The 21,578-nt window shown below is 44.4% G+C and overlaps 1 protein-coding gene across 1 annotated transcript in view; it reads left to right on the forward strand.

The window, feature by feature from the left end:
* LRRC1 (leucine rich repeat containing 1) overlaps positions 1–21,578 on the forward strand; it is a 159,669-nt gene that overhangs the window by 59,428 nt on the left and 78,663 nt on the right. The window lies entirely within an intron of this gene.

A 21,578-nucleotide genomic window follows, 5' to 3' on the forward strand; every position in this document is an offset into this window, starting at 1 on the left:
GCCGAGGGCATCCTTCTCATGGATCTAATTAAAAGTGTTGTGACCTGCATTTCTCCATCTGGCTGGTGATGTCAACTTGGCCCCAAACAGGAAGTGGCTCTCACCAGACGGGAGGGGAAGAATCCTGTAGGGGTTGTGAAGGGTTTGACCTCAGAGTAAAACTTGGTGGGGAGGCTGTTAATAATGACTAATACTCATCAGTAATGATTATTGATCACATTAAAAATAGTACCTGGGAAAGGGAAATAGATCTCAAACCTAGGAATCCCTCTACTGTGGTAGGGCTCCCATCACCATATTTTTCCTCCAGCTTTCACCATCAGAAAAATCTATAAACATCAGTAGAAAGAGAAAGCAACACCTGTATATTTCCTACTTTGCAGTTTTGGTAGTTATTAAACATTTACCCCTGTGCCAAATCAGTGTTCTAAAGCCCAGGGATCCATCAGGTAATCCACTAAGAAGTAGGGAGAGCAGGTATTATCCCTACTTTGCAGATGAAAAAATTGAGGCACAGAGAGGTTGTGCTTGCCCAGTGTCACACAGCAGGCCAAAGGCAGAGCTGGCAGAATTGGGATGAGAACTTTTCCACCAAGCCATACTGCACAATTGAGTAACTTCTTGGGGATCTTGCTGCCCTCTGTTCTCCTCACCCGTTCGTCGGGTGGAACTGTGCTATCCATCAGTGGTATTTATTGATATTGTTTACTTGATATTTGTATTGATATTGATTTACCATCAGTTTTAAAGCATTTAATTAGCTTGCCACTCCTGATCTACTGCAGCCCAGCCCTCACACTTGGCTCCTCTAGCACAGTTTACTCACTATGCCCCAATTTCATCAATTGCACTGCCAACCCCTTTCCCCCCATCTTCCCTTTGGCCTGGAACTCTCTCCCTGTTCATACATGCCAGACCACCTTTCTCCCCACCTTTAAAACCTAATTAAGATCACATATCCTCCAAGAGGCCTCCCCTGATTAAACCCTCTTTTCCCCAACTCCCTTGTCCATACATTTAGATCTGTGCCCTTTGAGTATTTGGTAATCACCTCACCCTCAATCCTTTCATTCATTCAATAGTATTTATTGAGCGCTTACTATGTGCAGAGCACTGTACTAAGCACTTAGGATGAACAAGTCGGCAACAGATAGAGACAGTCCCTGCCGTTTGACGGGCTTACAGTCTAATCGATCCCACAACACTTATATAAATAATATAAATTATTTATATTAATGTCTGTCTCCCCCTTTAAAATTCATTATAATAATAATCTTGGTATTTTTAAGCATTTAAGCATTTACTATATGCCAGGCCTTGTACTAAGCACAGGGGTGGATATATGCAAATCAGGTTGTATACAGTTGCTGTCCCACATGGGGCTCACAGTCTTAATCCCCTTTTCACAGCTGAGGTAGCTGAGATACAGAGAAGTTAAGTGACTTCCCCAATGTCACCCAAAAGACAAGCCACAGTCAGAATTAGAACCCAGGTCCTTCTGACTCCCAGGCCTGTGCTCTGTCCACTAGGCCATGCTGCTTGTGGGCTTGTTGTTGTACTCTCCCAAGCACTGCTTTCTATAGAGTAAGCACTCAGTACTGCCATTAAGTGAATGGTTGATACAGAGCACTGTGATAAGCACTGGGGAGAGTAAATCAGAGTGAAAGACAAGATCACCACTCTCCAGGAGCTTTTGGTTGTCTAAAGTACTAAGCAAAGTCTCTGTAGAAGGGCATGCACACAAAATTCAGGATTTTGTTTCTGACCTTGCTCTACACTTGGTGGAAGAATCCAGTTGGGAACTACCCTGCCCTCCCTGCTAGGGTAGCCTGGGCTACAGCCTGTCAGTGCCTTGGGCCTTGGGCCTTGTGCCCTGGTTACGAGAAGCATGACTTCAGTGGGAGTGTTCGTCTTTTGGGACTAAAGTAGACACCGGAAAATATGACCTTTACCTGTTTCATTATTTTGGTATGGCCTCATGGTAAGAGAGCAGGACTGGGAGTCAGACTTAGGTTCTAATCCCAGCTCTGCCACTTGCCTGCTCTGTGACCTTGGGCAAGTCGCTGATATTCTCCGTACCTCAGTTTCCTCATCTGTTAAAGGGGATTAAAATAGCTTTTCTCCCTCCTCTTTAGAATGTGAGACCCATATGGCAAAGGGACTTTGTCCAAACTGATTGTATTGCATCTACTCCAACACTTGGAACACAGTAGCACTTAGAAAACACCATTATTATTACTATTGTCGAGATAAAATTTTCACATTCCCTTAACTGTGACATTCATAAACTATCTTGTCCATAAAAATGGATAGAAACTATAAAAATTCTGGTCTGAGGTCTTTCTTGGATAGAGAAACTACATAATCTTCCATATTAGTATTAGTGAATTATTTTCATTATAGACAGAAAATGATCAATAGAAGGGTTTGGAATGCTGTTTCACCAAGAGACATAATTTTTAAAATGTAGAGCTGCAAAGGTGTAATATCAACATAATTGAATGCTTGCTTATTAAAAAAAATGTAAAGTAATGACATATTCCCATTTTTTAATGTAATAGGTTGATGTATTTCAGTTAAAGTAGTTGAGCAGAAGCTGAAGCTCAGTCATGGCTAATGACAAGTAGAAAGTCATTCGTCATTAACTTTAGGCACACAACTTTATCTTGGCATGATCCTCAACTCCTCTCTCTCTCTCTCTCTCTCTCTCTCTCAACTCACATATTCGATCTGTCACCATATCTTGTCAGTGTTACCTTCACAGCATCACTAAAATCCTCCCTTCCCTCTCCATCCAAACTGCTTTTCTGTTGGTCCAGGCACTTATTCATTCAGTAGTATTTATTGAGCGCTTAGTAATGTGCAGAGAACTGTACTAAGTTCTTGGAATGTACAAATCGGTAATAGATAGAGACAGTCGCTGCCCTTTGATGGGCTTATAGTCTAATCAGGGGAGAACAGTCTAATCGGGGCAGAGATCCTTCCTGGTCTAGTACATCAGTCTCCTTCCTGACCTCCCTGCCTCCTGACACTCCCCACTCCAGTCCATACTTCCAGTCTGCCTGGATCATTTTTCCCAAAAAGAGTTTAGTCCATATTTCCCCACTCCTCAAGAACTTCTAGTGACTGCCTGTGGCTGCCCATCCACCTCCACATCAAACAGAAACCCCTTACCATTGGCTCTAAAGCCCTCAATTAGCTTGCCGCTACATTTTACCTCACTGATTTCCTTCAACCCAGCACACTTACTTTGCTTCTCTAATGCCAAGCTGCTCACTGTACCGCGATCTCACTTCATTGCCAACCCCTTGCTCAAGACCTACCTCTGGCCTGGAACTCCATCCCTCTTCATATCCCACAGCTCATCACTCTCCCCTCCTTCAGAGCCTTATTGAAATCCCATGTCCTTCAAGAGGCCTTCTCTAAGCCCTCATTTCTCCTACTCCTCTTCTGCGTCACTCTTGCACTTGGAATTGCACCCTTTAAGCATTTGCTATCCACCGCACAACACTTATGTACATATCTATAACTTATTTTAATGTTTCTCTCCCCCTTTAGGCTATAAAGCTTGTTGTGGGCAGGGAGCATATGTACCAACACTGTTGATTGTATTTAATGAGTCCTTACTGTGTGCAGAGCACTGTAATAAGTGCTTGGGAGAGAACAATTGATTGATTGTGTTTATCTCCCATATTTTGAGTGGTATAATATCCTAGACATTTTACCTTACATAAGAATTGTAGTAATACCTGATGAGTTGAAGGTTAGTTTCTCAAGGCACTGGGCAGGTTTGTTAACCAAGAGGTAATTGGCATTCCAAACTACAATGTTAATGACTACTGGTTCATTAGGGACAAAATGGCAAAAAGGAAAACTGGATTGTACCTTGAAAAATCTGTGTGTTCACTCAAAGGTGAGATTTATTGAAGAGAGGTAGCTGGCAGGGCAATTTTCTAGAAGGATGGAGGCAAAGGAGAAGATTGAGAAGAGATTGGAGCAAAGAGGTAGAGTAGGCAATTAGTCATCTTTATTGAGTGCATACTATGTGCAGAGCATTATACGAAGATCTTGGGAGTGTATGGTGTAACAGGGCAAGAGGTTCTTGTGCTGGACTACTCGAACTGTTCTTTTGAAGAATTAAACTATGGAGGGACACTCTTGTCTACTTTGAGATGTCGAAAGGTAAAGGCCAGTTAAAGTAAAGGAGAGAGTGGAAACAAATAATCCCCCAAAGCATATCATTCCTTTCATACCATTGCTTTGGAGAAGAAACTACCTGTTGTTGGATAGGGATCGTCTCTATCTGTTCTGAATTGCATTTTCCAAGCGCTTAGCATAGTGCTCTGCAAACAGTAAGTCCTCACTAAATATGAATGAATGAATACTGTAAAGCTCCTCCTCTTGACTGAAAGCTCCATTTGGACAGGGATCATGTCTACCAACTCTATCATATTATATTCTCCCAAGCACTTACTATAGATCTCTCTGCACAGTAAGCACTCAATAAATACCATTTATTGAAAGATGGACAGAAATAAAAGAATTGGAGAGCAGAGAGGAGGTCAAGGAAGCAGGTAGTGGGGGATGGGTGGGGTTGAGGGTGGAAAGTGGTTTTTTTTTTCTTCTTTTCTTTGTGGTATTTAAGCACTTACTATGTGCCAGTATTATATAAAAGTGATGGAGTAGATCCAAGCTAGTCAGATTGGATACAGTCCAAGTCCCACCTGGAGCTCACAGTCTTAATCCCCATTTGACAGTTGAGATAACTAAGGTACAGAGAATTTAAGTGAGTTGCTCAGGGTCATGCAACAGACAAGTGACACAACTGGGTTTAGAACTCAGTTCTTCCTAACTCCCAGGCCCATGCTCTACCCATGATATTTACTGGGGAATATGGGAAAAATGCATCCTCTTTTCATGTTCATGTTTCCTACATTTAAAGAGGTTAAGAACTAGAAAATGAATTCAAGGACACCAAATTACCCAAATTCTCTAAATGCAAATAAAATTGGAACAATAAAACATATAATAAGGAAAATAAAATCATGGATCAAGTTGTGGATAATTAGACAAGAGGTGGACAAAGGAAAATTCTTCTTAGTCCCAAATTTCCTGGAGTTTATAAAAGTTCAGTCCCAGGGGTTTTCTTTGACTAGGAACATGGAGTGAAAATAAAAACACATTATTTTGATAGAAATGGAAAAATTGCAAAAGGTGTTATGAAAATTCTACTACAGCCATTGAATAAATCAACCAGCTTTTGTGATCTAGGAGTGAGAGAGTAAAATTGCCTGTGAAATGTCCCTTAAAATTTTCCATACTTTTATTGCAAGAATATTTGAGGAGGAAAAGGAGAGATTGCTGCATATATTGACTCCCACTTCTTTACTGGGTCTCTAAGGCCTGGGTACTTGAGTGAGTGAGGAATATTTGAAGTGGGTGAGAAATTTGCTTCATGCCATATCTCCCAATTATCTCCTGGGTTTTTAAAGACTTTATTCTGTAGGAAATAGAGTATTTGAGGTGGAAGGAAGGATTTCTTTCATGTCCTGCTTCTCTTGTGGGTCTTCTAGGCTTACCTCCGCTTGAGAGCGGGAAAGCAGTGTGGTCTAGGGGAAGAAGCATAGGCTTGGCAGTCAGGGGATTTGGATTCTAATCCTGGCTCCTCCACTTACACAGTGTTACTTTGGGTAAGTCATTTAACTTCTCTGTGCCTCATTTTCCTCAACTGTACAATGGGGATTCAGTACCTGTTCTCTCTGGTACTTAGACTGTGAGCCTCTTGTCTCTACCCCAGAACTTAGAACAGTGCTCGGCACTGCTTAACACTTTAAGCGCTTAACAAAGACTACAATTACTGTTGTTGTTATGTTTCCACCATCTTGGTTGTCCAAGTGATTGGTGGCCCAAGGCTAAGGGTGGCCCAGTGGGGAGGCACACCATGGTCCCTAGTCAGGGCACCTCATCTACCTTCCCTTCGCCTTTCAGCCCTGGGAGTCTGTGGGCCCAGCTTGCAGGGCAGCTATGGCAGCTGAGACCCAGATCCAATGACCCTGGCTTTGTGGTCTAGGGCTCAGCTGGACTTATCTGTAGGGCTCAGACACACCTACCTTCAGGGCTCAGCTGGGCTTAGTTTAGGGCTGAGCCAGACCTACCTTTAGTAAGTAGTAGTAATGGTGTTCATTGAGCATTCACTTTAGGCTGCAAGGTTCTTGTGGGCAGTGATTGCTTCTACTAACTTTATTAACTTTATTATATTCCACTTTCCCAAGCACTTAGTAAAGTGCTTTGCACATGGTAAGTGATCAGTAAATACCACTGATTTAATCCACTAGGTGCTATGCATTGTATTGAGTGCTTGGATTACAACAGAATGAAGAGATATGTTCCCTTCCTACAAGGAGCTTATATTCTAGTGGGAAAGACAGACCTAAAATATTTAGAAATGGAATAAGGATAAATAATTGACTTATGCAATTGATTATATATGAGTATTGAGGAGGGCTATAAATAAGTATGTAAGTGCTAATGGAAGCTGGTAGGTTGATTATAATAATAATTGTGGCATTTGTTAAGTGCTTACTATGTGCCAGGCATTGTTCTAAGCTCTGGTAATTGAATCGGGCACATTCCTTGTCCCACTTTGGACTCACAGTCTTAATCCCCATTTTATGGATGAGGTAACTGAGGCACAGAGAAATGAAGTGACTTGCCCAAGGCCACATAGACAATTATCAGAGCTAGGCTTAGAACCCAGGTGATTCTGATTCCCAGGCCTACGCTCACCTTGCTTCTCTCCTGCTACAACCCAGCTCGCACACTTCGTTCCTATAAAGCTAACTTTTTTACTGTGCTTCGATTTAATTTATATTGCCCGACCCCTCGTCCATGTCCTACCTCTGTCTTGGAATGTTCTCCCTCCTCTTGTCTTACAGACAGTTACGCTCCCACTCCTTCAAAGCCTTACTGAAGGCAGATTTCCTCCCAAAGGCCTTCTCTGAGCCCCCCTTTCCTCTTCTCCCCCTCTATTCTGCATCGCCTTGACTTGCTCCCTTTGTTCATCCCCTCCCCCGCCACAGCCCCACAGCATTTGTGTACATATCTTAATTTATTTATATTAATGTCTGTTACCCACTCTTAGACTGTAATCTCATTATGGGCAGGGACTGTGTCTGTTTACTGTTGTGTTGTACTCTTCCAAGTGTTTAGTACAGTGCTCTGCATGCAGTAAACACTCAAAAAATACTGTTGAATGAAGTAAGATAGGGAGAGTAGGTACAAAGCCAGGAAGCTGATTGTGCTTAATATGGAGGGAAATAGGAAGCTAGTGGGGGTGGTGATTGGAAACATCAGGAAAAAAAAGAGGGGAATAGAGAGAAGGAAGGGCCCTGAGAGGAGGAACACTGTTTTCATGAACTGTTTTCAGGAGGGACAATATCAGCAATCTCTGCTACTGTCATCCAGTCTTGCTGTTCCCTGTCCTGCTGGCCTCAGCAGGCCTAGGGCTGGGACAGTGACTAATTAGGACATGAGGGGCGATATGGTGAGGGAGCAATTACCTATCCCGATGTGTGCTTTCTGTTTGTAATCTGTCTGATCCATCTCTAGTAACCTCCACCCCTCTTACACTGCCTCCCTGCCTGCCTCCTCCCTTCCTATATCAGAGTCAAAGGCTGCAGGGGCGGGGGCGGACAGAGCTTCCCTGAGAGGGAGGCAGGACCAGTCACGGGATCATTCCTGCACCTTGAATTGGGTTTGACTCACGTGTTAAACTCCCAGTGGGCTGTCATTAGCTGTACAACCCTGGGACGGCATCTGCCACCTCTCTGCTGTTATCTCAGGGTGGACCTAGATGGAGTTTGAAAGGCAGAAGGGCAGCAAGTGAAAAGAAGGCCTGGTGTTCCCACAGGATGACTCACCCTAGGTGACACAGCTACCTCCATCGATGACATCTCGGTTCCTAGTTCGACTTCATCATCAGAGTGAGACGCTGAACGAGATGTTGGGGACAGTTTGAACAATCCTGCCACCTGGGGTTTTCATCTTAAAAAAGTGTCAGGATTTTCCAGGTTGTGGGCCTTGCTCTCCTAATTTAGTCTTAGATTGGAGACTACTCGTCTATTACTGTCTAAATAGACACAGAAGACATGCCTATGCCAACAGATGGCTTTAGCATTAGAGTCTTTTGGGGGACACAGACATTAAAATAAATTACAGGTTGGGGAAATGGTGGAACAATGGGAGGTTAAACAGGAAAGGCCACTTAGAGAAGATATGACTTTAGTAGAGCTTTAAAGATGGGGAAAGTGGTCTGTTGGATAAAAAAGGGGGAGGGAGTTAAAGCCAGAGGGGTGATATGAGCAAGAAGTTGGCAGTGAGACAAACAAGATCAAGGCACATTGAGCAGACTGGCATTAAAGAGTGAAATGTGAGAGATGGGTTGTAGAAGATGAACGAGATTAGGAAGGAGGGAAAAAACTTCTTGCCTAAAAGCCGACAGTAGGGCGTTTCTCCTTGATGTGGAGATGGATGGGCAAACTGCTGGAAATTTTTGAGAAGTAGAGAGATGTGGACTGAATAGCTTTTTCAGAAAAATGATCTCAGGTAGCAGAGTGAAGTTTGGGCTGGAATGGGGAGTGATTGCAACCAGGAAGAAGACTGGTGCAATAATCAAGGTAGGATCTAAATACTTGTGGTCAGGGCATGTGTCTTCCAACTCTCTTGTATTGTACTCTCCCAAGAGCCTTAGTGCAGGGCTCTGCGCATAGTAAGAGATCAAGAAATACCACTGATTGATTGGACCAGCAGGGTAGCAGTTTGGATGGAAAGGAAGGGATGAGTTTTAGAGATGCTGTCAAGGTAGAACTGATAGGATTTGGTGTCAAACTGAGTATGTGGTTGAATGAGAAAGATGAGTTGAGGATAATACCAAAGTTTCAGGCTTGCAAAACAGGGAAGGGGGTAGTGATATATACCCAGATGGTAAAGTTGCAGAGAGGACAGGGTATGTGTTGGAAGGCGAAGAGTTCTATTTTGGACATGTTAACTTTTGAGGTACGTGTGAGACACCAGGTAGAAGTATCCTGAAGGGCAGGAGGGAATGCGAGGAGAGAGGTCAGGGCTAGAGAGATATATTTGGGAAACATCTTCATAGAGTTAGTATTGAAGCCATGGGAGTGATTGAGTGTATTGTACTTTCCCAACTGCTTAGTATGGTGCTGTGCACAAAGTTAGTGCTCAATAAATGCCATTGATTGAGTTAAGTTCTACAAGAGAGTGTTTGTAGCTGGAGAATAGAAGGGAACTCAGAACTGACTTGGAGGAACTCCCACAGTAAGGGGATGGGAGGTTGCAGAAAAGCAAATGAAGAGAGCACAAAATGAATCAGAGAAAATAGATCGGTTTATCCATAGAAGTGTGCTCAAAGAGGAAAGGTGTCAGTAGGGCCTCTCAGAGCCAGAGTGGAGAGATTTGAGGTAGTAAGTCAGTCAGTAAATCAGTTCTATTTATTGGACACTTACTGTCTATAGGGCACTATACTAAGTGCTTGAGAGTACCATATTATTAGTGGACATGATCCCTAACCTCGAGCTTATATTTGTCTGTGGAATAGTATTTATTGAGCATCTACTGTGTGCAGAGCACTATATGGGATACGTGGGAACCTATAGTAAAAGTAATAGGCATTGTCCCAGCCTTCGAGGAAATTACAATGTAATGAGAGTTAAGTAAACACAGCTTGTGTATGAACTGTATGAGGAAGAGGAAAATTATAGATAGAACTGGCAACTACAAGGGAATGGGCAAATGAAACAAACAAAATAGGTAAATTTAATATCTACCCAGGACTGATGATGATGAAGCGTGGCTCAGTGGAAAGAGCACGGGCTTTGGAGTCAGGGCTCATGAGTTCGAATCCCAGCTCTGCCACTTGTCGGCTGTGTGACTGTGGGCAAGTCACTTAACTTCTCTGTGCCTCAGTTCCCTCATCTGTAAAATGGGGGTTAAGACTGTGAGCCCCACGTGGGACAACCTGATTCCCCTATGTCTACCCCAGCGCTTAGAACAGTGCTTGGCACATAGTAAGCGCTTAACAAATACCAACATTATTATTATTATTGACTGAAGTTACATCCAGGATCAGTGGGAAGCTCTTGGAGGAGGCTTTGGCAGATGTGAAGCAGGGGGAGTTCCAGGAGACTGTAAATTTGTTGTGAGCAGGGAATGTGTCTACAAACTCTGTTGTATTGTACTCTCTCAAGTGCCTAGTACGGTGCTCGGCACAAAGTAAGCACTCAGTAAGATCCACTGAAGATAAGGGGAAGTTTGTGAGCAAGGGCTTGGAGATAGGAAATGTGGGGTTCAAATTAAATTTTGTATGACCTGCTTCCAGTAACTTCCCAAATTGGTTTCTGCTAGATAATCAGTTGTGGGAGTCATTAAGCACTTACTATATTCCAGACATACTCTCTTTAAAGCCAGCCTACTTTCTGAACACACTAACCTACTCCCTAGTCTATCTCTCTGTTGCCCACATCCCTTGCCATGTACTCCTTCTGGACTGTAACTCCATCCCCTTTCACATCCAACACTCCCCTTCTTAAACAACTCCAGTGGTTGCCTATCGACCTCCGCTCCAAACAAAAACTCCTCACTCTAGGCTTCAAGGCTCTCCATCACCTTGCCCCTTCCTACCTCTCCTCCCTTCTCTCTTTCTACCGCCCACCCCGCACGCTCCGCTCCTCTGCCGCCCACCTCCTCGCCGTCCCTCGGTCTCGCCTATCCCGCCGTCGACCCCTGGGTCACGTCCTCCCGCGGTCCTGGAACGCCCTCCCTCCTCACCTCCGCCAAACTGATTCTCTTTCCCTCTTCAAAACCTTACTTAAAAATCACCTCCTCCAAGAGGCCTTCCCAGACTGAGCTCCTCTTCCCCCTCTACTCCCTCTGCCATCCCCCCTTTACCTCTCCGCAGCTAAAGCCTCATTTTCCCCTTTTCCCTCTGCTCCTCCACCTCTCCCTTCCCATCCCCACAGCACTGTACCCGTCCGCTCAACTGTATATATTTTCGTTACCCTATTTATTTTGTTAATGAATTGTACATCGCCTTGATTCTATTTAGTTGCCATTGTTTTTATGAGATGTTCTTCCCCTTGACGCTGTTTAGTGCCATTGTTCTTGTCTGTCCGTCTCCCCCGATTAGACTGTAAGCCCGTCAAACGGCAGGGACTGTCTCTATCTGTTGCCGACTTGTTCATCCCAAGCGCTTAGTACAGTGCTCTGCACATAGTAAGCGCTCAATAAATACTATTGAATGAATTGAATGAATGAATGAATGAACAGTCTACCACCACTCTTCTCACCTTCAAAGCTCTCCTAAACATGTCATCTTCAAAAGGTCTTCCCTGATTAAGTCATTTTCCCTCCCCTCTGCATGATCTTTGCACTTTGGTGTGTAACTGTTATACACTTGAAATACACTTGACTACTCACCCGAGCCCCACAGAATATATGAAAATATCCTATACTGTATTATTTCCCCATCTGTAATTTATTTTAATGTCTATTTGCTCCCTGCTTTTTTAATGGTTTTTGGTAAGCGCTTACTTATGCACTAGACATTGTACTAAGCACTGAGGTAGATATAAGACAGCCGGATCGGACATAGTCCATGTCCCACACAGGGTTCACTTTCTTAATCCTCATTTTACAGGTGAGTTAACTGAGTCACAGAGAAGTTAAGTGACTTGCTCAAGGTCACACAGCAGATAAGAAATGGAGCCGGGATTAGACTGCCCCTCTGAAGATTGTAAGCTCCTTATTGGCCAGGATCATGTTTAACGATTCTATTACATTGTACTTTCCCAAGTATTTAGTACAGTGCTTTACACAAAGTGAGTGCTCAAATGCTGTAGATTGAGTGATAACATAAAAGATCAGGCACAAACCCTGTCCCTATTATTATATTATCATTGTCATTGTTGTATTTAATTTATTTCTACCTCAGAGTTTAGGATAGTGACTGACACATACTAAATAGTTAATCAGGTAGGATACAGTCCTTGTCCCAAATGGAACTGACAGTCTAAGAAAGAGGGAGAACAACAGGTATTTATTCCCCATTTTACTACTGAGGAAACTGAGGCACAGAGTAGGTAAGTGACTTGCTCAAGTTTCCACAGCAGGCAAGTGACAGAGCTGGGATTAGAATCCGGGTACCCCAACTCCCAGACCCATGCTCTTTTTCTTAGGCCATGCTGCTTCCCACCTGGGGTTCACCCTTTAGGTAGGGGTTCTAGGGATAAAAGCAGTGGTCACAATGGACTGTCAACAACAATAAGCAATAGAACCACCAAACCAAGACAATAATGTTAAAACAAGTAAACCAGTGATGTAACTTCTACAGCTCCCGGTACACAGCCCATAGAGACAGATCAGTGGCAGTCACTCCAAGGATTCAGGTTTGCATAGTCTAAAGTCATCAGGCTTGGTGAGGAGGGTGGGCACTGTTCCCTTTTCTAGAAGTTTAAAAATTGTCCCTTCCTTGCCTCAGGCATGGCGAGGATAAGGGTGTGGGGATCTTTTTTTCCCAGCGATCATCTGGGTTCCCCTGTCAGAGGCTGGGATTGGGGAAGGGTGGGGCTCTCTGGTCAGTAACATGGATCATTTCACATACTGTGAGCTAAGGGCAGAAAATCAGCCCCCAAATCTCTGCTCAGTAACAAATGGATGATTTCACATAATGTGAGCTAAGGGTAGAAAATCAGCCCAAAAATGAAGTCACCCACTGGAAAGAGGAGCTAGGCTGGCCTGCTCACCAGGATCCTGTGAGAAGCAGTGCGGTCTAGTGGATAGAGCACAGGCCTGAGGATCAGAAGGATCTTGGTTCTAATCCTGGCTCTGCCACTTGCCTGCTGTGTGACCTTGGGCAAGTCACTTAACCTACCCCCATCTGTAAAATGGGATTTGACAGTGTCTAGCCTTGTAACTACCCAAGTGCTTAGTAATGATAATAATAATTATGGTATTTGTTAAGCTCTTACTAACTACCAGACACTGTTCTAAGCAGTGGACAGTGCACTTAACAAATGCCACTAATGAAAAAGACTGAGCTAAAGCTAGTTGATACCTCTGGAAACAGTGAAGGAAGGAGCATTGTTAATCAGCCCAGGGAGAAGGTTTTCCAGGCTCTGTGTCCTTATCTGAAGGTGGGTGGAGGTGAAGCGTAGGCACAGTCACACTCAGTCCTTTCCTCAGCCCTCTCATCACCCACCCCCACTAGCCACTGCAGCCTCTGTTGCAGCCTCTGTTGCAGCCTCCGTTGCAACCTCCATTGCAGCCCCGGAGCTCAGCTCCTTCTCCTGCGGGACCATCCCAGGGCCAGGGAGGAAGGCTTGCAAGAATTTCTTTGTTACAATCAATCAGTGATATTTATTGAGCTCTACTGTGTACAAAGAACTGTACTAAACACTTGGGAAAATACAGTATAGTAGTCACAATGTATAAGAAGCTGGTTGGGGAGACAGATGATAAAATATGTAGGAGAAGCAGCAGAGCGTAAGGATGTGTATGTTGTGTTGTGGGGCAAGGAGTGGGTGAGTATCAAAGAGCTTAAATGGTACAGATTAAAGTGACAGAGAATGGAGGGAAAATAGGGTGGTGAAAATGTGAGGCTAGCTAGTCAGGAAAGGCTTCTTGGAGGAGATATGATTTTAGTAGGACTTGGGTGGGGAGAGTAGTGGTCAGACAAATATGAGAGGGTTGGGGGTTCCAGGCCGGAGGGAGGAGCGGTCAGTCAGTGGTATTTATTGAGCACTTTGTGCAGAGCACCATACTAAATGCTTGGGAAAGTAAAATATAATACAATTAATAAATGTAATCCAAGCCCACAAGGAGCTTGCAATCTATAGAAGGATTGACGTAAATACAGACAGAGGAAATGGCAGAGAATAAGGACGTGTACATAAATGCTGTGGGGTAAATATGAAGTGCTTAAGGGATAGAGAGCCAAGTGTGAAGAAGAGATCATCAGAAAGAGAGAGATGTTCCAGCTTTGGAATTCCTGTTGTCAGTATTGTTTTCAAGCTGTGTCCCATAGTCTGCAGTTCTTCTGTGCCTGAGACTTTGCAGGAATACCAAAGGATCTGTTTCCTTGATTGCTTTCTCCCACCAGGGAATTTGGCTTTCAGAGGATTTTGGAAAAAGTGGGGTAGAGAAGTCAGCGGTGGGGAGGAGACAGGTGAAATTACTTAGACCATGAGCCCCAAGTAGGACAGGGACCGTGTCCAACTTGTTTAGTTTAATTCAGTGCTCAGCACATAGTAAACGCCTAACAAATACCACAATTCAAAAAAAACCAAAACAGAGGTCCTGAGAGAGATGTAGTTGAAAAGCCTGGACACTTCTGTGTCCTCCCTTGGGGAGGATTGGAGGCTTTGCATTGGAGGGTGAATGAGGACCGCAGTGGGCTGTAAGTATTGCTTGGATATTCTCAGCCACTGGCTTGCTAAATCATCAAGTGGCACTCTGGCCTTTGGCCTTGGATCAGGCTCTGGCTCAGGCTCTTCCCCTTTGACAGTGAGCTTCCTGTCAGACGACGACTGTCTGGACAGATTATCGTGTATCTACCCAGTGTTTAACACAGTGCTTGTACATAGCTGTATTTATTGAGCGCTTACTACATGCTAAACACTGTACTAAGCACTTGGGAGAGTACAGTACCACAAAAAACAGATACTCCTTGCCCACAACGAGCTTACAGCCACCCTCCCAGGTCTCCCTGGCTGTCCCCGGCTCGGTTTGGAAAGTCAAGTCTGGGGGTCCCCAGATGGTGGCACTGAACTTGAGAGTGGTGGAGGATCTGAAAGGGGCAACTGCCTCTAGTGCCAGCTCCTGCTGTTTTTACTTCTGCTGCCCCTGCCCACATTATGGCCTCATGGGAAAGGTGTTATTCACGTCTGAGGAGATCATTGTGGTCTGGAAAACTCAATAGTTTGGGAGTCAGATGACCTGGGTTCTAATTCTGGCTTTGCCACTTGCCTGCTTTGTGACATGAGGCAAGTCACTTAACTTCTCTGTGCCTCAGTATCCTCATCTGTAAAATGAGGATTCAAGGCCTGTTTTCTTTCCTTTGTAGACTTTGAGCCCCATGTGTGACAGGAACTGTGTCTGTTCTGATTAACTTGTATCTTTCCCAGGGCTTAGTACAGTGCTTGGCATATGGTAAGCACTTAACAAATACCACAGTTGTTGTTATCATTGTTTTGTGCAGAATCATCAAAGAGGAGAGGGGGGCATCCATATGGGGTTTGTGAAAATGCCCCTACCAGGCCTTTAGTTTAAGAGATTTAAACCTATCTGTTTGGGAATGTTGAACACAAAACAGTAGAGTGGATGGTTTTCCAGTGCCTCCCTCCTCTCTTGCTCATTTGGCAATTTTCTCTGCATATACAAAGCAGCAGATGTGGTAGCACATGGAAACTTGGAGCCTGTGGGAATGTTTAGCCTTGTTTAACTATCCTAGGTATTTTTAAGTAATTGAGTCAGACACCTCACATGTTGTGCTGCTCCACTTGCCTGCACCGATGAACCCAGGCTTGTGGGAATGTTGTCAACAGTTTACTCCAGTAGGAAACAGTTCAGAAAGCCCCAGCCTGGTCCCTTGAATTCAGCCAAAGTCAAAATTCATCTTCAGACTTCTACTCTGTCAGCACCTCATTTATTGATGCCATTTTTCCCTACCCTCCCCGCTACGCTGCCATCCAACTCCTGGATAGTTTTTGGCTTGTATTTTTATGCAGTGCTAGAGTTCTTTGCAGGAATTACAATTATTGGGTTATTTTTTGGCAGAGCAGGGGGAAGTCCAGGATAGCATCTCATTTTGGTTTGGGATCGTGTCCCCTTTGGGCAGCAACCAAAAAATCTACTGTGGAGAAAGCAGGGTCATCTGGTGTAGATTGAGAAGCAGTGAGGAAAGAGCAAAGGGACCAGTAGTTAGGATACCTGGGTTCTAATCTTGGCTCAACCACTTGTTTGATATGTGACTTTGGGCAAGGCACTTGACTTTTCTGTTCCTCAGTTTCCTCACCTGTAAAATGGTGATGAAACTCCTGCTTTTCCTTCCCCTTTGACTGTAAGCCTCATGTCAGACAAGGACTGTGTCTGAATAGGTTATCATATATCTACCCAGTGCTTAGCACAGTGCCTGTACATAGTAAATACCTAACAAATTTTACTATTATCAGTATTGTTATTATTTTTGTCCTGGCAGTGAGCATAGCTTCTGCCCTTCACCTCTTGTTTTCTCCACGTGGTTCTGAAGTTTGTGACCCAAGTTACCAGAGAAAAATCTTTACCTAAATTCTTGCTGGGTAGAGTGAATTCCGAGAGCTAGTTTTCAATTGATTGTCTCCTTGAGTAATCTGTCAGCTTCTGACCACTGCCTACTGGGTCATTAAAGTAAGTGAGTAGAAACCTGCCGCACTGTGATGTGTGAATTTTGCTCCACTGTGTAGCGCGTGAGGCAGTGGGTGCCCGGCATGGTGGTGGTCAGCTTCAGGATATCTTGAGTATGGAGGCCGTGGCCTGGCTGACTTCAGAGCTAGGCGATAGGTGGTGATGTCCCTGTGGCCAGGTTCTGGCCTTTTGCCCCCCCTGCATGGTCCAGGGTGTTTCTCACACCCCCACCACTGACTGCTTCTGGTAGGGCTTGGTCCAAGGATGTGGCTGGTCTCATAATCTAGGTCGTGACCAAATGGATTTGTTTTGAAATGCAATGCATTCGGACTCCATATATGTTGTGGCCAGAACAGTGGGTTTGAGGGCAGTGGCAGCATGCTGCATCGATTAATTTTCTCCTCCATCCTTAAATGTACATCAGAAAAAAATGCAAGGTTCCACTTCATTCCAGACTCTCCAAACTCTCTTTTGGAAACAGGCCTGGAATGCTGTCGAAGTTTATATTGGGCACCCTTCCCTCCTTCTCCCCGAAACACTTTGGAGATGCTTCACTGGCCACTTGCAGACTTAAAGCTTTGTGCCTGCAGAGCAGCCTCTGTGCCTACTAGTAATAGTAGCAGTCATAGTGGTCGATATGTTGAGTGCGCTATGGTGCCCTGTTCTGTACTAGACCCTCAGGAAATGTAGAATAAAGAAGTGATACATTCGCCCCCCACTAGGAGCTTTCACTCTAATTTGGGGAGACAAGTGCCTAGTGCTGTTGATATGGAGCAGCTGAACAGGGAGCGGGACAAGAAGCTAGGACCACCTGGGATGATGCCAGGATCCTGGGCCACCTTCCAGGAGACTAGGAAAGTCTGAGAGAGTTTGAGTGAGGATGAGGCAAATTGTAACAAGAGACTTCTACAGTGCAATCCACTAGCTGTTGACCTGGAAAGTGAAGAGGTGAGGCAAGGAAGCACAGAGAGGTTAAGTCATGTGCCCAAGATCACCCAGTGCTCTTTCCATTAGCCCTTATTGACTAATTCTACCCCAAGGTCGAGGAGCACAACTAATATATGCACTCATTCTGTACAGCTGGCCTTGTAGCCTGCACTTAGGTCAATGCTGTACATTCCAAGCGCTTAGTACAGTGCTCTTCACACAGTAAGCACTCAATGAATATGATTGAATGAATGAATGCTGAGATGCTACCTGATCTCCTTAAATTTAGAGTCCCAAATTTGTGATTTCACCAAGGGAATAGATATTGCTATGTTTCAATTGATCAGAGTACTGTATTAAGTGCTTGGGAGAGTAGAATATAGCAGTCAGTAGTTATGTTCACTGCCAACAAGGAGCTTGCAGTCTATTTTAATCATTTCATCTTTATTTTCTTTTCCTTTTTCTTCTCTGTCTCTCATCAACCTACCTTCTCTGATATTTAATAAGTTGTTTTCCAAAAATGCTCAGCTTTATGAATTCCTGAGAGGATTTCTGCTCTGGCCAGCTCTGTGTTCACTATGTATCACATAGTTTGACCTGAAACTTCCCAGAGGTGGTGATATGTATCATATCTAGTCGTCTGCATTCTCAAACCAGTTTGCCTGTGGGTAGGGGAGTAAAAGGTTGGAGGCTTTTATTAAAGTTTGGTCCTTAATAACAGCTGTTGACACAGCCTGTATTCGTCTCCCTCTAGGCATTGCCCCGGAGTTGGGCTCCCTTGGAGGACTCGATGAAGAGGGTGGGTGGGCAGCTGAACAATCTACTGTAAGGCCAAGTCCAGGTCTTCTGACTGTGGGCACCATCTGTAGGTCTTTGGCTTGGCTGGGTAGATGCTGACAGGAAAACTTACATGCCGTCGCATCTCCAGGGGCCATAGTGAGTTCCTCCTCTCCCTGACTCCACCACCAGCTAATGGGTGGTGTGCTCACAATATCACCCCATTCCCACAGAGAGGCATTGGCCCCAGTTCCTCTCCACCAGAAGCCCCAAGGGGTGCAATTCTCAGGCCAACTGACTTCCCCCACCCCCCAACTTGGGAAGTTAAGCTCTTCATGGAAGGACTATCTGTGGGTCTATCACCTGGGGGCTAGGACTCTCCGCCACCCCTACATACACACTTCAGCATCTGTAGAATCCTAAGTAGTGTGCCCTATGTGGACCAGGGACATGCTAACAAATGTTCTGTGATATGGATGAAATGTTGCTTCTGTTTTTCTTTGGTTAGAGTCCTGCTTGTACCATGAAACTGAAACTAAGCTCCATGCAGCAGTTAGTCCCTGGAGTTGTTGAGACTTCCCCAAAGAAGTGTGGCAATCTTTGCTGCATCTCTCTCTCTCTCCTTCTCCCTCTCTCTCTGATGGGCAAGACTCTGAAGGGCTTAGGTCCCATGGGCTCAGAGAGGGGGGCCTTTCTGGGGAAAAAATTGAGGCTGGAACAGTGCATTTATGGCTGCATATGTTTGAAACACTTCCCAACTTGAAAAATGAAAAACTAGCTGCTTTCTCTGTCTGGAAGGGAGTTAAGCAGTATCCTAAAGGAGAAAGCAGAGTAGGCAATAGGCAATGGCTCTGCTTTGAGTGATTGAAGCTTGATTTTGAAGGGAAAGCAAAACTATAAGAGACTTTTGAGAAGGGGAGAAGAGATGACAAACATTTTAGGAAGACCATCTGACCTGCGACGTGATAGTGAAGATGGAAGAGGTTGGAGGCAAGGAGAAGTAATCTAACTGGGAAATGACAAGAGCTGGAACTGAGTGGGTGGCTGTTTGGATGGAAATGCAGGGATCGATGGGAGACTACTGTGGGGGAAAGAACAGGAAGCATTTAAGGAATCTGAATCGAGGGTTAAAAGACAATGAAGACTCAAAGATGACACCAATGACACCAAAGTTCTGGGCTTCTGAGATGGGGTTGGGGTGGTGGGGATGTTAAGAGCAGGTGTGGATTTGTGGGGGAAAGATTAGGAATTCAGTTTTAGACGTGCTTAGATTGTTACTGATGGGGCATCACTGTGGCTGAAGGTGTCCTGGAGGCAAGGGAAAATGTGAGTCTCCACAGCCCCAAGGACTTAGTACATTGCTCTGCACACAGTAAGAGCTCAATAAATGCCATTGATTGATAATTGGCAAGAGGTTGGGATTCCTGAGGTAGAGGTGGGAGTCTCTGTGGAGAGATGCTAAGTGAAAGCGTTCCAGTGGTCGGCCTTCCCAAGGGAGTGAGCAAAAAGTGAGATAAGTAAAGGACCGTAAACAGAACTTTTGTGGGACACCCACTCAGCTAGGGGGCAAGAGATGGATGAGGAGCTAGCAAATGAGACACAGAGAATGGTCAGTGAGGTGGGAGGAAACCAATGGCAAGAAGGAGGCTGTCCTAAGGGTTACCAATGCCCAAAGGTAATGTCAAGACAACTTTTCACCCCCATCCTCATCCTCACTTTGAAAGTGAAGTTGGACTCCTCTTCAGGCCCTCTCAGGTGTTGAGCTTGGTGAGTCCACAGTGCTAGGATTTAGCCTGGCCCTTGTGGTGGGCTCACATGGCCCACAGAGAAGCAGCATGGCTTAGTGGATAGAGCAAGGGCCTGGGAGTTAGAAGGACCTGGGTTCTAGTCTTGAGTCCTCCACTTGTCTGCTGTGTGGCCTTGGGCAATTCACTTGATTTCTCTGTGCCTCAGTTATATCACCTGGAAAATGGGAATTAAGATTGTGAGCCCTGTACAGGACAGGGACTGGGTCCAACCCAATTACCATGTATCTACTCCAGTGCTTTGTACAGTGCCTGGTATATAGTAAGCACTTAACAAACACCACAATTATCATTATTATTAATTAGCCACCCCCAGCACTACCCCATCCCACCAACACACGTTACACCATCTATGTATGCAAGTGTGCAGGCCCTGGAGGGTGGAATCCTGGACCAGGAAGGGAGACGCTGAAACAAACCTGTTCCTTCACTCTCCTGCTGCCTCGGGACCTCGGCCAAGCCACGATTTCCCAGGATCTTGTTTCCCTAGAGTACAGGGTCATGGTATTTGCCCTTGCCCTATCTGATAGTGATGTGGCCAGGATGAATGTCTTACGATGCCCTGGAGAAAATCATTGTGACAAAATGAAAGTTCCATAAGTGTTTAAAATTCCAGTTTTAAAAGCTCCAGGTATATATTGATATTATTGGAGCTTGGTGTCTTCCTAATTTATAGGCAAAATAAACTCCTCTGACTCAATATGCTAGGAAAGTCGACAGTGCTCATTTATACTTTCTTCACACTACAACAATAGTGGAAACCATGTGGGACAGGGACAATTATAACTTGGATTTTGGCTTTTACTGTGGCTGCCCTACCCTGATTAACTTTAATAATTCAGAAATGAATTTATACCTTTAAAATGCTTTGATATAAGAAATAGCCCATCACTAGATCCCTGGACTAGATGGTTTTGAAATTCATTTTCTGGTACCTTTTGAAATGCATTTTTTTTTAAATGTGTGACTTGGTTGTTCTACATATTTGGTTTCAGAAAATGGCTTAGGGCTGGTGTTGAGACAGGTTGAAGTTCATAATGCAAGTGGTGGTGATGATGACTCTATTTCCCAAGGATATTATAAAGATAAAGTGGCATAATTAATAGGAAGATCAATTGATCAATTAATGTTATTTATTGAGCATTTACTGTGTTCAAAGCACTGTATATCTTCTAAGCACTTGAGAAACTACAGTAGAGTTGGTAAACATAATTCCTGCCCTCAAGCAGCATGGCCTAGTGGATAGAGCATGGGCCTCGGTGTCAGAAGGACCTGGATTCTAATCCCGATTCCTCCACTAGTCTGATGTGTGACCTTGGGCAAGTAACTTCTTTCTGTCTCAGTTACCGTAGCTTAAAAATGGAGATTAAGACTATGAGCCCCATGTGGGACATGGAGTGTGTCAAACCTGATTATCTTGTATCTGCCCCAGTGCTTAGTACAGTGCTTGACACATAGTAAGCATTTAACAAATACCACTTTTATTTTTTAAAAAAGGAGTTTAGAATCTAGTGGGGTGACATTTCAGTCAGTGGTATTTATTGAGGGCTTTATAAAGATGGGTTCATAAGTGCTGTGGATCAAAGTCTGTAGGGAATACAGACCCAAGTGCATAAA

This window comes from Ornithorhynchus anatinus, chromosome 1, assembly GCF_004115215.2.
Source record: "Ornithorhynchus anatinus isolate Pmale09 chromosome 1, mOrnAna1.pri.v4, whole genome shotgun sequence".
Lineage (NCBI taxonomy): Eukaryota > Metazoa > Chordata > Mammalia > Monotremata > Ornithorhynchidae > Ornithorhynchus > Ornithorhynchus anatinus.